The following is a 16,807-nucleotide window of genomic DNA, read 5'->3' as shown; positions in this document are numbered from 1 at the left end:
TCGATTATTTTTCTTCATTAAAATATGTAACATTTAAATGAATACCCTAACTATATCTGTTTTTTTTTCTGGTTACTGTATACAGGGAAAATTTCGCCCCCGTTTTATTTTCGCCCCTTTCGCCCTACGATCTTTTGGGCGAATTTAAAACGGGGCGAATTCAAAGAATACAGTAAAATTTCTTAACTAAAACCATGATTGGACGAATTTAAAACGGGGCAAAATTGTTTGCAAGTGTGAAAGGGCGAAAATAAGACGGGGCGAAAATAACCCTGTATACAGTATTCCTTTTTTTCGTTTTGTCAAATTAATTCCTAAATATTAAAAAATGAGAGTTGCAGGATAGGATAGGATAGGATAGGATAGGATTAGACTGAAATCACAGGATAGGATTGTGGATGCAGGATTCACGATAGGATAGGATAGAATTGTCAACTTATAGGATAGCAGCACTGTATCATAGGGAAACAAAAGTTTCTCATTTGTACATATGTTGCTAATGCTTTGTTCTTTAATGTATAGTTTACATTTGTATGTTGTAATATGTTTCCGTGAATTACATTATGTACCAGCAAGGCACAGAATTTAATGTAAAGGGGTAAATCTTACTTCAAAACTTAAGAGGGAGCAATGGTATCTCCATATATTCCGGAACTATATTCAGTGTACGTTATTGTTTTCACTGTTATATGTTCATTCAATTAAAAAGGAGTTCCTGCCATACACACGTGTTGTTACATTTCATTACTAGTGTGTTCCAATACACAACAGTCTGCTCTAGAGTCGTGAAGTACGGAGTTGCTCCTTAATTCGCGGGTTCAGATCCCACTTTGGAACGTGGAGTCCGGTCCTTCGGATGAAACCGTAAAAACCGAGGTCTCGTGTCAGAATAGGTGCTGGCACGAAAAAGATCCCTTCATGCTCAATGACCCTAAGTAACGAGTATAGGACCAAATTTGCAGCTCTCCAGTTTGCAGGTAGTGGTGTCGTCATATGCATGAACAATTCTTAAGAGGGACGTTAAACAATATACAAATAGAAATTTCACACTAAGCGAAATAATTCGATTTCTTTTTGTTTTAAATTGGTATATGTACTATGATTTTGAACTACATTATCTGTTTTGGAAACATCGGAATGTGAATTATATTTGTCTATGTTATATATTGTTGAGTGAAATCCCTTACCTTGCTTTCTATCGTTAGATTTCCATAAAATCCTTCTCCTAGCTTGTCTCCCAAAAGACCTTTCTGCCAAAATACCTTTGAACACGTAATTCTTTCTACATTATTTTTTTACAGGTAACTTCATGTACTTTGCTGTTGAAAAATGTTGGTGCATTAGTGCAGATTAATTTCGGATCAACTGAAATACAAATAAATGTCTAAAGATCCACTGAAATACAAATAAATGCCTTAACATACACTGAAATGCAAATAAATAACTCAAGATACACTGAAATACAAATAAAGGACTTATAACCCACTAAATTCAAATAAAGGAATTGAAAATAAATGGACTTTTTTACAACACCTAAAAATTAAACTTCCAACTTTCTCTTTGTATCTAACAAATATTTAAGAATGATAAGTAAACACAACATTTGGTTGAATATGCTATTTCAAGTGCTACATTATGAAAAGTGTTATCAACAAGAAGAACAAACTAAATTTTTCATTGTTACAGTATATATTATGCTTCAACCATGTAATACTTATATAATTGATCAATATCTGGTAAATGGTGTACATGTAACTAGTTAACAATCAATTATAGATATATAGCGATAGAATCAAATTAAACGCAATTGTCATTTGAAAGCGTATTGTCTTGATAAAATTTCTGTATTACAAGGAAATAACTTTCAAAGTTGAACCGGTGCTCCTTTATAGAAATACTAGGTAGCTGTAGACCTGCAGCTCTCCGAAAAAATAATAAATTGACAGACTGGAGAGCTACACTGCCATCTACTGAAAAACGTGAACATGTGTATGTATTGCATTTTATTCGATAAAAAAGGTAGCAACTGTACCATCGCCAAGCGCTACACACTTGAAGAAGAAATTCTTCAAAATCATATATCAGTTTTAAATAGTTTTAATACTCCACAAAGCCAAAATGAATTTGAACTACATATATTGGATTCCGAAACTTCATAAAAATCCTTACAAACAAAGATACCTTGCGGGTTCCAGTTAACCAAGCCTCTTTCGTTCCTCCTCACTATGATATTGACAGCAGTGAAGGAAAAACTTCAAGAGTACTGTGAAACAATGTACTGGTAGTAAACGAGAAGTGATGTGAATCAGAAGTGGATACTCAAAAATTCCAAAGAACTTGTAAACAATTTGAAATCGCACAATTTAACCAAAATCAACAGCTTAAAATCTTCCGACTTTTCATCTTTATACACAGCCATTCCCCACGATAAATTATGGTCCAGGCTTTTTGATATCATTGACAGCTGTTTTTCAATAAAAACAGCATTCGTAAATTTACTTACCTGGTCATTTGTCATTTGCAACATTATTTTGTTTTAACACATTCTGATTGCACATACAAGTACTCTGAAGTTGACCTCAAAGAGATGCTTGAATTTCTTATTGACAATATCTATGTGTTTTTTATGTGGAGATCAGGTATTCCAACAATTTATTGGAATTCCCATGGGTACAAATTGCGCTCCGTTATTAACAGACTTATTTTTATATTCATATGAAGCAGAATTTGTGCAAAATCTTCTGCATGAAAAGAAAAAAACACTTTTTTGGTCTTCAACTCGACATTTAGATAAATCGACGACGTATTGGCAATTAACAATGGTAATTTCCATTCCTACGTCAATAAATATAGCCCCGTGGGGATCCGGGTTAGAATAGGTCCTCAGAACCCCCTTGCTTGTCGTAAAAGTCGACTACATTTTGTAAATGGGGCGGTCCTTCGGATGAGACCGTATAAACCGAGGCCCCCATCACAGCAGGTGTAGCACGATTAAGATCCCTCCCTGCACAATGGCCCTGAGTGCCGAGCAAAGGCTTAAATTTGCAGCCCTTCACCGGCAATGGTGACGTCTACATATCAGTGAAATATTCTGGAGAGGAACGTTGAACAATATACAATCAATTAATCAATCGATAAACATATCCCGAAGAGCTTGAGATAAAAAATACCACAGAGTCTGACACAACTGTTTCATACTTGGATATTTTACTTGAAAAAGACGTTAATGGTTATCTAACGACCAAGATATATAATTAACGTGATGACTTTAACTTTTCTATGGTCAACTTCCCTCACTTATGCATCAATATACCTTCATCACCTGCATACAAGAAGAAATGATCAATGTAAAACGTTGCAAAGGCAATACCCTCGAAAGTTTATGTATCTAATGAAAGTTCCAAAGGATTGGAATTAAAATTATTATTGTCACTGAAAATAAATCAAATATCTATAAACCTTACATATACGACGGTTGATCCAAAAGCAATGTCAAAGTGTCCCTATCTTTAGTATTTGTTGTCATATTATCAAATCCAGTATAAAAAAGTATGCACATATATCAATCTTATCAACATCGAAACGTTTGTTTAATAATTTTAAATTAAATTAATTTTATAACATCAAGCATAGAAGGTGTCGCCGCGTCACATCTAAACGTCATGTTTTAAAGAATATTTTTAAGGACGGGAAAGACAAACTCATTAAACACATGTGAACCGAGTCTTATCGCCCAAAGAATTTAAAAGATGAGTGACTCACATGTTTTTCTATTGATCAGTTAAGCTCAAATGGCGCCATTGTAAATTTTCATTTAAAAAATGTGTTCAACTCAGAATAAAAAAGGGGGGCGTAACGAGCTGTAATGCATTTTGCATTTTACTTAAGAATGGGGATTTCACCAGTGTAGACAATTTATACTAATTGATAAGACAATATGATAAAAAGTAAAGAAAAGTCTTGTTTACAAATAGTTTCAGCGATTTGAGTGAGCGTAATAGGTCATTGTATTATTATCAGAAGACAGGAAGAATAAAAGAAGAGAGGTCCGAAGGAAACGTGTAACATGGTGTCTGATGTTGTCAAAAGACATTTGTGGATCTGTTATATAAATTATATATATGGACACCGTCTTATTATCCTGTTCAAGGAATTTTGATAAAAGACTTTGTTATGAGAAGAGTGAATGTACAATGGTTACCAAGAAGTCATTTAAAGGGGCTGTGTGGTCGTGGCCATTTTTAGACTATTTTAATCTCCTTTAGAAGAAGAGCTCCATATAAAGATATAATAAAATGCTCAATTTTTAAAACTAAATTTTATGAAATTTTTTCTTCGGCAGATGATAGCTGAAAGCTTAATACAGCATATCTAAAACATTAAGTTATATCTGGTAGTTATTAAAAAATAATTAGTTGACCCCCAAGCCTCCTTAACAACTGGAAATTTGTGAACATATTCGAGAATCCCAAATATTTTTATTAGGAAATATTTTTAAGTATGACTTCTAGTATCCATAAATGACGTTATTTAAAAGCGTCGACTACCAAATTTGTACATCAAAAAATAAAATTTATTTAAAAAATTATGGAATAAATATGTAAAAAAAAAATAGACCATATAACCTTAATCTTTAATTGTGTGGATAAAAGTCAGTTTGAAATTTAACTTAATTAAACTTGCAAATTAAATTGGAAATTAAATACAACTGAATACATGTAGATATGAACATAAATTTCGGTGTTGTTAAGAATGAGCTATTCATGTACTTGTCCTGACAGCATTTTATGCTTGATAATATGTAAGCAGAATAAACAATAGAAAGGGGGGAATTATATGGGTGTCGTACAAATGTTATGAAAATGTTTAAATCATAAATCAATTAACTCTAACAGCAACCGTATGACAATAAAGTCCAATCAAGAAATCCGTGCTTAGATTAAAAATTATTTTATTAATTATCTACCGATGCTAATTATGTTAAGTACATGCACTACTGGACGAAAAAAGTGCTGAGAATCCCAAATTTTACTATTACTGATACGGTGCTGTTCTTGCTGATAATTACTTATATTTCCTGTTATTTCTACTGTTGTTCCTGATAATTTTAGTTGTTGTTGATAAATACTGATAATTACTGTCGTATTTACTGTTGAGTCTGATAAATACTGATGAATACTGTTGATATTCTGTCGTTGCTGAGATTTACTGATAATTACTGTGGCCACTTTTTTTTAAAGCTAAGAAGGGGCTAAAATAGCCTCAGAAATTATTATTGGTTTTAAGAAAAGTATTTTATTAAAAATTATTACCGTATACTTACAAAATAAATTATTCTAGATGAAAATTTAAAGTCATGTTTTAATTGTCTTCATATTTAATGGCTATATTAATTTTATTATAATCTTTGTATCTTATTTGAACCGGAGACATTGCATCTCATAGGTATACAATATTCATACATAAGATTTGTACAGGCTATACAATATACATGCGTTAATTACATAACGATATCATTTCATTATCATTTAGAACATCAGTTCTTAATTGATGAGAAAAATACAAAAATTTCAAGTTCAAACAATTAATCAAATTATCTTTAATTTTATGAATTATAATATCTTATATACTTTTAGCTGGAGCGCTGATCTAGATCTCTGATTTTGCTCTCCCTGCGAATTTTATACAGACTGTATCATTGTGTGGTATCTACACTTTCTTAGACTTTCTTTCGCTTTAAAAAAATTATTTGCTAAGCCATCAGTACACTACAAATCTTATGCAGTGGGATTTTCAGTTGATAAAATATGCGTCTTTGTTTGTTATAATAGTAGTACACATAGAATGGGCATATGGTTTGAACGCTTACGGTAGCAGCAAGATCAATTTATACAACTGCTATAACATGTTATACATGGGCAGTCAGTATATAAAAAGAAATAAAATAAAACTGGAAGTTTCTTTTTTTCATAAATGCCGTCTTGCTGGTGTTTTGGAATACACATGTCGTACTACAAATTAGAAAATAATTTTGTACAGAGACTATAATTTGCTTTTTATTCCATGTTCTCCTTGTTCAGGGCCTTTGTATAAACGAACAGGTGGGGTGAAATGCTTTTAACGACAAAAGGCTTTTATATATTTTTTATATATAAAAGGCATTTTATATATCATACATGTTTTACTTGCTTATTTCATTTTTTTATATACATGTACATAAAATTAATTTCGAGAATCAATGAACGATACAAAATTAAGAACATAAATTTTATTCATGAGTGTTCCCGTGGGGATCCGGGTTAGAATAGGTCTTCAGTACCCCCTTGCTTGTCGTAAAAGGCGACTAAATGGGGCGGTCCTTCGGATGAGACCGTGTAAACCGAGGCCCCGTGTCGCAGCAGGTGTTGCACGATAAAGATCCCTCCCTGCTCAATGGCCCTGAGTGCCGAGCATAGGCCAAATTTGCAGCCCTTCACCGGCAATGGTGACGTCTCCATATCAGTGAAATATTCTGGAGAGGGACGTTAAACAGTATACAATCAATCAATATTCATGAGTGCAATAAACAACGTCATATGTTAACAACATTCAAAATTCATATAAGATTTTTGTTTCGGATTCAGTGATGTCGAGTTTTCTTATTTCTGAATTATGTTCAGATGATTCTTAAATAATTACAAACGTTGCTTTCACTATACCATCTAATACTTTTAAATTTATATTTACATTTTGTAGATTTTTTTAATTATAAGGTGAAGTCAAATGTTCCGTATTAATATCTCGTGTCCGTGGCCCCAAACCATCATTAACAGAAAACACCCTTCCCTGGAGTATTCATTTTAGATTTATCTCAAGAAATTTTCTTAAAATGAAATAAATTACTGAACTTAGACAGGTAGATTATGCAGATTTAAATAATTATTAAATCTGTACAATATTCATGAATTGAAACTTTATTTCTTTTTTTTCTTTTAATTCTGCACTGTCCTATTTTGCTAAAACATTTTATATCAATTTTATTCGTCACAATTAGAATTACAGAACATTTTTTTTCATAAACTGACAAAGATTGTTTCTGCTCAAAGTAGTAGTTAGTTTGTTTATTGTGTACACCAGTAGCCGCAGACGAAGGACAATAGGTGATTAGTGCCCATTGTTACGCTGACCACCACAATTTGCATGGAATATACAAGTTGTACCCGGTCCCCGTTCTACCCCGGGGCCGAAGACATGTACACAGCACAGCCAAATCACAGGTTGATCATCGATTTCTGATCCATGAAAACTGATCATGACCAGCCAAGATTGAAATCGAACAATTTTAAAATTAACTTTATTAACATAATAGATTACACTAGGTCTCATATCTTATTGAATTCTCATTTCATAAATTTAAATTAAAAAAAATAATGAGATTTTAAAACGTAATGAATGAAAATGTTTTGTCATGAAATTTAATAAATCATCGACATCAAAATTTATATTTAAACATTTGTGTACCTCTGCACTTCTATCAGCACTAGGGATTCTGAACGCTTAATCTTAATCAGCGCCCTTCTGCCGGTTTATTATGTGGTGTGTGTACCTTGTGCATGTGCATGCAGAAGAGTTATATTCTGGGACAGTCTACAAACACTTACATTACGTTCAAAATAAATAAAAAGAAAATAAATAAATAAATAAAAGCTGTGCCTTCATATTGAACATAATTATTCGCCTCTCAGCTTGTTTTTATCTCTAACTTATTTTTTTTTTTAAAGTATAAACTTTCTCATTTTCGAGAAAAATATAAAATTTATTTAAAAAATTATTTTAAAAAAATGACAATTAGAATCCAAAAAAATTAAACACAGAAAATATGAAAAAAAAATCTTTGAAAAAAAAAAACAAAACAAATAAAAGCTCTATGAAAGGCGATCTTTAAAAAGCGAATGCTGTCCTCTCTTGACCAGTTGACCGAGTGAAGCGGTGCGAAACAATCTTTTCTAACCTTTGAGAAACATATTTTATCCCGAATTTGTTTCTCATCCACTAAGAACTCTTTCTTATTATTGAAAAATAAAGATCAATAACCTCCCTACCCTTTTTTGAATCGGAAGAGGGCGGTGATGAAGTTAACTTTTTAAAAGATAGCCTTACATGTATGTTCTTTTTATTTACAGAAAATTGTATGAATTATATTTTCAGTAAATATAGACAATAATTATTCCATTCATCTGGCTTACAGATAAATCATATTACTCGTATTTTCTCATAGATTTGTAGAAAACATTTGCCTAATATACGCTGAAGATTTCATTTAATTATTTCAGCATTTTCACAACAGTATCATAGTAATGAATTGAAATCAGTGTGTTATTTTTGTCATAAGCAGAACATTTAAAAAGAAATAGGGAAATGCCATGATTATTTGAATAAAAGAAAGTAAGAATTGAAGGTTTTTATAGCCCTTAATTCTATTTTAGCTTTAAAAAAGTGACCACAGTAATTAATTATCAGTAAATCTCAGCAACGACAGCACATCAACAGTATTTATCAGTATTTATCAGACTCAACAGCTAAGACGTCAGTAATTATCAGTGTTTATCAGCAACAACTAACATTATCAGCAACAACAGTAATAATAACAGTAAATATCAGTATTTATCAGCAAGAACAGCACCGTATCAGTATTAACTATCAAACACTATCAGTAAAATTTGGGATTCTGAGCACTTTTTTCGTCCAGTAGTGATGCAAGCCTATTTTTTCTGTAATAAGATTAAGAAAGAATAAGAAAACAAACATTTTTGACATACACATGCGTACATACCAAATCTTAAGATTTTTGGTCGTCAACTGTACACAAAAAAATTAACTAATGCCCTATACTCAGCAAACTGAGGTCATCTCTAAAAAAAACTATTTGGTTGCCCTCTGTCGACTCTATGACTAAAAATGACCCGGTGCGTTTCAAAACTTTGTTTTACATACCATGACACGATGATTTATTTTTGTTATCCCTCATCTCGACAACAAATACGAGGATGGATCTAAAATATTGTCACAACTTCAATAAAATTATATATTGTTACAGGTCGACGAACAACAACATAACTACATGTATAAATGATGGAAGCTACATTTATTTTATATCAGACCTGAGAATTTTAATTCCAAGTAAATAATACTTTTAAAAATATAGAATTATATGCAATGTGCTAATTTGGCAGTCGCCACATGTAAATAACGTCATGTTTTGGGTACTCGCGGTCATACTAAACGTTTCCCAATAAAATTATTTAAGAATCTCGAATATGTTCACAAATTTCTGTTCGGGGCAGACTGGGGTTTTATTGTGTGAAAACTACAATAGAAAAACTCCTCATTTTTATACCATATATAACTTACATAAACTTCAGTGTACATGTCAAGTTTGGGGAAAATCTACCGTCTAGGTATTTTTAAGGGACCGTCTCAAAATTCAAGTAAATTTACTAAAGGATTTTATAGGAAAACGCCATGTTTTAGCACTTTGAAGCAAATTATAGAAATGCTATAATAGACATTTTTGTTCAAACTATTATATATTGTGAGTAATACTATAATGTACATTATCCCGTTGATGGTCACGTCAGAGGTCAAGTTTTATTTATCAATCAAATCGTTGCCTGCAAAATTATCGTATATTGTTGAAGAGTAAGTCTAGAGTTGTTCTGAATTTGATCTCTGACGTGATCCTCTATGGGATGTTGTTAGAAGTTTGTGTAACATGTATGCAAGCGGTTCTAATATCTAATTTTAATTACATTGAATTTGAAGGTGTTAGAGATCAAAGGGGACAAAAAGTAACTACACTGTACTCTCTGAAATTTAATAAAATTTAATAAAATAACCAAACTTTTCGAAATGTATCCTCTATTAAAATTTTTGAATATCTCCTATCAAAGAATGGAAGAAAAATCACAAAAATTCTTTACTCTGAGTAAATTTATTTGAGACTGACTGGACTTAAGGGAAAAAACTTCTACATGGGACAAAGATTTTAAAGAGAAAGGCTATTTTTTACCCTGACCTTTCAAGTAGAAACTTTTTTTTCAAGATTACTGCACACCCATTGACCAGATAAACCAGACCCAAAGATAAGTTATGATTTTGAAATTTAATAAATAATATTTCCTAGAAATTCTTGCATATTTTCTATTCAAGAAGCATTTTTCTCATAATTTAAAACCTCAGTCTTTGAAAAGCTACAATAACATATGCACATATGTATTTTCTATACATTTCTTTTAGTTTCAATCAAACAGTACTTTTATCGCCAGCTACATGTAGAAACACTGATATATGTCCATTGTCATGCAATTCCAGGCATGTTAGTTCTTAAAATTACATTTCGCTATACTATTCATTTACGAAAAATCAAAACAGAATATAGTCACGTCGACGAAAATGATATGAAAATATCACTCTTTAACAATTTCAACATTTCGAAAAGCCTGCGCTATTGAAAATAGCTCGCTTACAATATGCATTCAGCGGCGTATGTACACAGATTGTTACATCACAATTATCCCAATACAGTAAATATCTAATTTCTCTTTCAAATTAATTATCAAGCAAAATTATTGATAATTAACTTTTCCAACGATTGGGATTTTAAAGACATTTGTTTGAAGATCGTCTTGAAATGGGACTATTTTGTTTATCGGAAGCGTCTGCTTTGACGCTGTTTGGTTTTTTGTTTACTATGCTATTTAAAGTAAGACAGTCGATCATGATGCCTCTAGCCAGGACTTTGCTTTTAGCAAAGCCCGGCTTAAAATTCAATGACCTATCACACTCTCTAAAATCGATGAAATTATCTATAAACAAGACTCTTCTTTACTTTTTATCATTGTGAGTCTTATCAATCTGTGTTACTGTCTTTACTGGTAGTTTCTCCATTTTGAAGTAAAAATGCAAAACTGCATGCTTGTTACACCCCCGCCCCCTATTTTGACACTTTCTTTGTTCCATGCATCGGTCAAACACAATTTTTAGCTCACCTGAGCCGAAGGCTCAAGTGATCTTTTCTGATCACATTTTGTCCGTCGTCAGTCCGTCCGTCTGTCTGTCTGTCCGTCTGTAAACTTTTCACATTTTCGACTTCTTCTCAAAAACCACTGAGCAAATTTTGATCAAACTTTTTACAAAGCATCCTTGGGTGAAGGAGAATGTAAATTGTAAAAATGAAGGGCCGAATCCTCTCATAAGTGGAGATAATTGAGAAAAGCCAAAAATAGGGTGGGGTCATTAAAACATCTTAAAATTACGTGGAAGCATCCTTGGGTAGTGTAGATTCTAAATTGTTCAAACCATGATCCAGGGGGGCAGGGTGGGAACACAACAGGGAATCCAAGTTTTTCATTGAAATATTTAGAAACAATTATTAACAATCTTTTTCTCAATAGCCAATGGGCCAGAAAATCTTAAACTTATGTGGAAGCATCCTTGGAAAGTTTAAATTCTAATTTAATTAAATTATGAGCCCTGTGGCCGTGGGCAGGACGCTGTTTTTCCTTTTGATTTTTTTTTAGCTAACCTGAGCCGAAGGCTCAAGTGACCTTTTCTGATCACATTTTGTCCGGCGTCCGTCTGTCCGTCTGTCTGTCTGTCTGTAAACTTTTCACATTTTCGACTTCTACTCAAGAACCACTGGGCCAATTTCAATCAAACTTGCCACAAAGTATCCTTGGGTAAAGGGAATTCAAGTTTGTTCAAATGAAGGGCCACGCCCTCATTCAAGGGGAGATAATTGGAAATTAATGAAAATTTGGTGGCATATTTTAAAAATCTTCTTCTCAAGAACCACTTTGCCAGGAAAGATGAAATTTATGGGGAAACATCCTCAGGAAGGGTAGATTCAAGTTTGTTCAAAGCATAACCCCTGGGGGTAGGGCGGGGCAAAATGGCCGACCAAAGTTTTACATAGAAATATATAGGAAAATCCTTTAAAAATCTTCTCAAGAATGACAAAGCCATATATAATGAAGCATGCTCAGGTAGTGTAGTGTTGTTCAAATCATGACCCCCCGGGGTAGGGCGGGGCAAAATGGCCGACCAAAGTTTTACATAGAAATATATAGGAAAATTCTTTAAAAATCTTCTTCTCAAGAATGACAAAGCTATAATTCATCATATTTATATGGTAGCATGCTCAGGTAGTGTAGATTCAAGTTTGTTCAAATCATGACCCCTGGGGGTAGGGCGGGGCCAAAATGGCCGACCAAAGTTTTACATAGAAATATATAGGAAAATTCTTTAAACATCTTCTTCTAAAGAATGACGAAGCCATAATTCATCATATTTATATGGAAGCATGCTCAAGTAGTGTTGATTCAAATTTGTTCAAATCAAGACCCCCAGGGATAGGGTGGGGCCAAAATGGCCGACCAAAGTTGAATTTTACAATATTTAGTAATCATCATCTTATTTATCTATAGAATAAACCACGAATCATCAATCTTATTTTTAGATAAATTAGTAAAGTTTTTGTAAGCAACCTCGAAAACGATGTGATATGAACATATGAAATCTAAAACTCCCGTTAATTCAGGTATGTGTTGGGGCACTATTTTACCACTAAATATAGAAGTTTTACCTCATTCTGGAAGTTCTATGAAATTTTATTGTAAATTTTACCTGGAGTCTCCAAACAAATATTGCCTTGGAAATGACGTCAAAAGGAGGGAAGGGTTTCCTTTTTCAACATTCAATAAAGTTTTGTCCCTGGAAAAACTGGTATACACCTTGGAAATGTTTAAACTGACAACGGAGAAACATTTTGCATCCAAATTATTTGTTTTTTAATGCCAAAAAAAGATTCAGGGAGAAAATGGGTGCAAAGTTAATGTCAATTTGTAGTCAATGTTTGAAAAATCTGCCACGTCAAATAATGACGTTGATCATGTATTTTAGCTTTATTGAACTCAAAAAAACAAAATGTGCTGGCACAATCAAGAGAGAATCTCTCCTAATGTATAAATCCATTTGCAATAATATATGCATTGAAAGCTGCTGTTAATGACAATGTTAAGTCATACAAACAAGACAGGTTGAATTCCTTACTCATCTCTAGAGAATCTCATCAAAATAAGTGTACGAGGTGGAAGAAGCGGACATTGAAAAATAATGACGTTGTCGGACGTCATGAAACTAAGCGGCGACAGCGCCGGGTGGTCATATAATGTTTTTATTTTATAATAATTTGGAATATAATGAACGTACTAAGTTAAAATTTTCAAAATTTCTTTATTTTTTGTTGTTGTCTGTTCCTTATAAATTTTGTAAGCTCAGACAACATAGTACTAATTTTAAAGCTTCAGTCCACGAACTTTTTGATAACCCCTCGTACATGTATATAAATACGTACATTTCAACACAACTAAATATGAAAAGCCGTGATTTCACGTATGCAGATTTATGTCATTGGTAATAATGCCATATACATGTGAATTTCGTCAAATGATTGCATACAGTCAATAAATACGGCACATGCATTTGTTTTTGTATGGTTGTTGTTTTTTTAAAAATATTTGATTGATTTATATTTATTTATTTGGTTTTATTTATTTGGTGTGAATTGGTTTTTTATATCAGAACTTTCCATAAAGCAGATGGAAAAAAAAGGATAATTGTTGTACAGATAAATTATTGATAAATATCTCGCGAGATTTTATCAATTGGAGGAATCAAGAAAGTTCATCTTTGAAATGTTGAGCTTTGATAAGCTAAAACAGGACGCGTGACTCTCGGCTTAATTTTTTCGCCAAAAGGCGAGAATTAGCATCTTTGAATTTGATTACGAATGGCTAATTTATTTTGACATTTGGGACCTATTTTGCAGAAACCAATTTCTCTGTTTTCTCTTTAAGGTTATAGGTTTGGCCATTTTCAGAAATATTGTACGATTTTTTTTGACCAAGTATTTTAAAAAGCGTCGATAGTCCCCACTCCCATGCACCCCCGAAAAAAAATCACAGTTCAGCAGCATTGATTTAAGAACTGCTTTTGATACAGTCTGATTTACTTGGGAGAACTAATAAATTAGCAAATAATTTCAAATGCTATGTATGTAATCAACTTTTGCAAAACAATACATAAACATCATCATACGAAAGCCCATTGGGCTCATTTTTGTAGTTAAGAAACTTACTTTTTCGCGAATTAACAGAAAACTCATGCGAATAAACGCGTAACCTTCGCGTTACAACGCAAAACATCTGCTATTTAACTTAGACAATTGCTTAAGTCTCAACTTTCTTTTGATTTTGTGATCAAGTTTATTTATTACAAAGATAAACAAAAGGTTATTTTGATCTTTGACTATCCCAAGTTACAATTTCAGTTTTCTTGCTATAGAGTCCATCCTTAATTACCGTCACATTCTGTCTTCCTCAACGCTGCTCCAACAATTCAAAGTTTATGCGAGTTATTTTTCAAAAGTTAAACTTTAAGATTATGAATTTCGGGAAAAATTATCCCTTCCCGGCGTCTTTTTATTCATTCGCTATAGAATTTAAACAAAAACAAGTTTATTTTATAAAGATCAAGATCTCAGAAAATTGACAAAATGTGGTACATTTGTCCATTTTGTCCACACACATTTATGGGAATTGGATAGCAGATGTTCATTTTTCTCCGTTAGATTCACGGTAAAAATAACAATATAATATTTTTAGGTTGCGCCGTGTGGTCATTCCGTTGCTTACAAAAACATTGATAATTATTTCAATGTGTATTAACCCTGCTGTTTACCTTGAGAGCTTTGATTGATAGCGCAAGTCCACGAACTTCACTATAGACCGTGGGATATATAGGTATTGGAGAAAATTTAAGAACAGTATTCCTCTCCTCCTCGATAAATTTGTAACGAACAATTTCCAATTATAATTTTTTTTAAACAGCTCATGAAATGATACATTGTTCACTCAGTTTTAAGTTATGTTTCTGCTGGTTATTATTTTTGGTCCAAATCATTCATTGCTTTATTTACTAGTGGTAAAAATGTAGAAAGTTTTTGTTTAAAAATCAGCCTGAAAAAAGTAACACTTGGGGATTTTCATTTAAAATATAATCAGTCGAAAGAATTTCTTGAATTAAGCAATTGGAAGGCATGTTCAAGAATGTAAAATTCATTACATAAATTGATAGTGCTATGTAAGGTTTTAGAATAAAAAAATATACTCTTACGACTTATCCATCCTATTCTCACATTATTTCTCCAGTATATCTTCTGAGAAAATGATATTTTAGAAAGTTTCAATCTGTGATCATATTCTTAGCTGTCAGTTAAGATTAAGGTAATATAACTTTTTGCATATTACTAGCTAACCTGAGCAGAGGGCTCAAGTGAGCTTTTCTGATCAAAAGGAGTATATTTGATAAGAGCCAATTCTGGCCCCCTAAAAATCAACATTTTAGAATGACATTCAGATATGTTTATTTGATATTTATTTTGTAGAAGAAATTATATTAGAAATATTTTAAATATATTTTTACATATATATGCACTCACTGTAAATGACATGCGAAATGATACTATTTTTTTCTATCCAACAAAAAAGCCTAACATATGCCTTTTTCTTGATGTTTTTTCGTATGGGAAACATAGAGCGCAGTGTAGAACATGGCTTGCATAATTTTTTCTGTAATTAGTATTGGATAGATACATCAAGTTTGTTCAAATCATAACCCCTTGGGCAAGGATGTGGCTATAATGGGTTTTCAAGGTTTTGGATAGGAATGCATAGTAAAAATCGTTTAAATTCTTTAGAGAGCCATCATGATGATTGATCATCAAATTAAGAGCATTAAAAAGGTTATGTAGATTTGAAATTCAGGAAAAAAGAGGAACCATAAAGTTAACAAATGAATACAAAGGCTATATCAATAAGATTTATCATCTTATTAACAACACAGCCATAGCTTGTCACAAAAGCAATCTAAGGATGTGTAGATTTATGTTTGTTTATATACCCCCGCCCATACCCTCCCACGAACCCTTTTTTATGATATATGTAGACATTTTCAATACTGATCTAATTTATGCTAGCCAGTTGCTCAGATGAACAAAGTGGCCCTTGGGCCTCTTGTTTCGGGAAATCACGAAAAGGTTTCACGTTATTACAGACTTAAAAATTGAATTGTATATTTAAAAAGGAAACTCAATTTTATAAAATATTTTATCAATTTTTTTTAAAGATAAAGTAAACTTAAAAATCCACTTGTAAGTAAAAAAAAAATTTTTAAGCTTGATTTAAGCGTTAAAAAATTATACATGTACACCATGTGTTCATCTTAATTTATTTAAAATTCATAGGTGATACAGAAAATACTTGCAGTGTTTTTTTTCCTCACTTAACAAAGTCGTGGTGGAGGGTTGAATGCATGTTTATAACTGAAATTAATATCTTTTTTATCAGGATACATTTATTTTTTGCCATAGGAAGCTCCGCGGTGCCCTTATATGTTCGGATGGATTTCTCTTTTTTCATGGCACATATTTGCATTCAGAATGTACCGGCCCGTTTTAGATTCTAGTCAGAAATTAATAATATTTTGTTGAAATATCATTGATAAAAAAATGCAACCGTTACGTCTCTTTCTTCTATTTAAAGTCTTTACTTGTATATGCTAGCTACAGGATTAATATTAGTTAAATTTACTGTATGGAGATAAAAATTAATAGTTGAATAAATATGCCTCTATTGTATGCATTTTCCTCACACCCTATTACCTTAGGTAAACAGGTACTTGTTTAATTATCAATTTGACGTTTTTTGCC

Source organism: Saccostrea cucullata, unplaced genomic scaffold (assembly GCF_032062105.1).
Source record: "Saccostrea cucullata isolate Sc308-1 unplaced genomic scaffold, CSIRO_AGI_Scuc_v1 ctg1228, whole genome shotgun sequence".
NCBI classification, from domain to species: domain Eukaryota; kingdom Metazoa; phylum Mollusca; class Bivalvia; order Ostreida; family Ostreidae; genus Saccostrea; species Saccostrea cuccullata.
The sequence above is the reverse complement of the archived record's forward strand: the minus strand, read 5'-3'. Positions refer to the sequence as shown.